Below are 3,168 nucleotides of genomic sequence, written 5' to 3'. Positions count from 1 at the left end.
GTCCAGAAGGACACACTGGAGACGGGTGTGGTGTCTTGGTGTGTGAATGATTGATTGATTGAATTAATTCATTAGATAATTAAAAGTAGTAGGTGACAACATAAAAGGTGGGTAAATGGTGAAAGCTATAAAGCGTATTCCCATTGTGGTCCTCTTTGCCAGAGAGAATGCAGGTTGGGAAGACTGCCACTTTACACTCAACGCAATTAAAAACAACAGCAGCACCAATTACAAATATTTGCAACAATTTACAACAATATCAACAGCATTGCGCTTAGACCTGGGTTCAAATACTATTCAAAATAATTTCAAATGCTTTATCTGGGGTTAATTGAGCTTTCCAGGCAGGTAGGCTAGCGGTTAAGAACGTTGGGCCAGTAACCGAAAGGACGCTGGTTTGAATCCCAGAGCCGACGAAGTGAAAGATCTGTCGATGTGCCCTTGAGCAAGGCACTTAACCCTAATTGCTCCTGTTAGTCTCTCTGGATAAGAGCGTCTGCTAAATTACTAAAATGTAAATGTTAAGGGGCCAATAGAATGGTCCCAAAACTGCAAACCCCGCCCATCTGACACTCCAGGCAGACTAGCGCAAACGCTCAGAGTATTTGAAGGATTTCAAATAATACTTGAACCCAGGTCTGGTGTGATCAACACTAACAACACTCAACTACCCAGGTCTGGTGTGATCTACACTGTCTAACAACACTCAACTACCCAGGTCTGGTGTGATCTACACTGTCTAACAACACTCAACTACCCAGGTCTGGTGTGATCTACACTGTCTAACAACACTCAACTACCCAGGTCTGGTGTGATCTACACTAACAACACTCAACTACCCAGGTCTGGTGTGATCTACACTGTCTAACAACACTCAACTACCCAGGTCTGGTGTGATCTACACTGTCTAACAACACTCAACTACCCAGGTCTGGTGTGATCTACACTGTCTAACAACACTCAACTACCCAGGTCTGGTGTGATCTACAGCTAACAACACTCAACTACCCAGGTCTGGTGTGATCTACACTGTCTAACAACACTCAACTACCCAGGTCTGGTGTGATCTACACTGTCTAACAACACTCAACTACCCAGGTCTGGTGTGATCTACACTGTCTAACAACACTCAACTACCCAGGTCTGGTGTGATCTACACTGTCTAACAACACTCAACTACCCAGGTCTGGTGTGATCTACACTAACAACACTCAACTACCCAGGTCTGGTGTGATCTACACTAACAACACTCAACTACCCAGGTCTGGTGTGATCTACACTAACAACACTCAACTACCCAGGTCTGGTGTGATCTACACTGTCTAACAACACTCAACTACCCAGGTCTGGTGTGATCTACACTGTCTAACAACACTCAACTACCCAGGTCTGGTGTGATCTACACTGTCTAACAACACTCAACTACCCAGGTCTGGTGTGATCTACACTAACAACACTCAACTACCCAGGTCTGGTGTGATCTACACTGTCTAACAACTACATTTACATTTACATTTAAGTCATTTAGCAGACGCTCTTATCCAGAGCGACTTACAAATTGGTGCATTCACCCTATAGCCAGTGGGATAACCACTTTACAATTGTTTTTATTTATTTATTTATTTATTTATTTTTTACTTTATCCTATCCCAGGTATTCCTTAAAGAGGTGGGGTTTCAAATGTCTCCGGAAGGTGGTGAGTGACTCCGCTGTCCTGGCGTCGTGAGGGAGCTTGTTCCACCATTGGGGTGCCAGAGCAGCGAACAGTTTTGACTGGGCTGAGCGGGAACTATGCTTCAGCAGAGGTAGAGGAGCCAGCAGGCCAGAGGTGGATGAACGCAATGCCCTCGTTTGGGTGTAGGGACTGATCAGAGCCTGAAGGTACGGAGGTGCCGTTCCCCTCACTGCTCCATAGGCAAGCACCATGGTCTTGTAACGGATGCGAGCTTCAACTGGAAGCCAGTGGAGTGTGCGGAGGAGGGGGGTGACGTGAGAGAACTTGGGAAGGTTGAACACCAGACGGGCTGCGGCATTCTGGATGAGTTGTAGGGGTTTAATGGCACAGGCAGGGAGCCCAGCCAACAGCGAGTTGCAGTAATCCAGACGGGAGATGACAAGTGCCTGGATTAGGACCTGTGCCGCTTCCTGTGTAAGGCAGGGTCGTACTCTCCGAACTACCCAGGTCTGGTGTGATCTACACTGTCTAACAACACTCAACTACTTTATGAACCATTTTCTAATAATTGCGCCAACAGTTGTTGCCTTCTCACCAAGCTGCTTGCCTATTGTCCTGTAGCCCATCCCAGCCTTGTGCAGGTCTACAATTTTATCCCTGATGTCCTTACACAGCTCTCTGGTCTTGGCCATTGTGGAGAGGTTGGAGTCTGTTTGATTGAGTGTGTGGACAGGTGTCTTTTATACAGGTAACGAGTTCAAACAGGTGCAGTTAATACAGGTAATGAGTGGAGAACAGGAGGGCTTCTTAAAGAAAAACTAACAGGTCTGTGAGAGCCGGAATTCTTACTGGTTGGTAGGTGATCAAATACTTATGTCATGCAATAAAATGCAAATTCATTACTTAAAAATCATACAATGTGATTTTCTGGATTTTTGTTTTAGATTCCGTCTCTCACAGTGGAAGTGTACCTATGGTAAAAATTACAAACCTCTACATGCTTTGTAAGTAGGAAAACCTGTAAATATGTTATTGGACCATAAACAGATATGGCTCATTAACCTTTACGGACCAAATAATGATGATCCACAATTCTTTGACAATATAATAAATTATCAAGCCTGCAAGCAACTCAAGACAATATTATTATGGTGGGGGATTATAATACTGTTTTAAATAGCTCAATGGACCGTAAAGGACATCACACCACAAACAATCACCCACATGCTCTTAAGGAAATTGTGAATGTCATGGATACATTAGAACTAGTAGATATATGGAGGCTTAAATATACTGATCTAGTGAGATATACATGGCGGAGACTGAATCAAGCTAGTCGTCTTGACTTCTTTCTTATCTCATTCTCATTGGCACCAAAAGTTTAAAAAAAGTGTTGATAGGGGACAGAATGCGGTCGGACCATCATATAATAGGCATCTCCATTACTCTTACTGAATTTCCACGTGGGCGAGGATATTGGAAATTTAATCAAA

General features: G+C 44.0%; 1 long non-coding RNA gene across 2 annotated transcripts; it reads left to right on the top strand.

Annotated features, from left to right (window-relative positions):
- The first annotated feature begins 466 nt into the window (after positions 1 to 466).
- LOC123492082 lies at positions 467 to 2,293 on the top strand. Of its 2 annotated transcripts, none has more exons than XR_006661615.1 (3): positions 467 to 972; positions 1,013 to 1,469; positions 2,183 to 2,293. It is a non-coding gene; the product is annotated as an uncharacterized LOC123492082 (long non-coding RNA). The 2 variants fall into 2 exon arrangements; XR_006661616.1 differs by lacking the exon at positions 2,183 to 2,293 and adding an exon at positions 1,654 to 1,692.
- Positions 2,294 to 3,168: the final 875 nt, after the last annotated feature.

This window comes from Coregonus clupeaformis, chromosome 12 (genome assembly GCF_020615455.1).
Source record: "Coregonus clupeaformis isolate EN_2021a chromosome 12, ASM2061545v1, whole genome shotgun sequence".
NCBI classification, from domain to species: Eukaryota; Metazoa; Chordata; class Actinopteri; order Salmoniformes; family Salmonidae; genus Coregonus; species Coregonus clupeaformis.
Note: the sequence above shows the minus strand (reverse complement) of the source record. Positions and strands in the feature narration are given on the sequence as shown.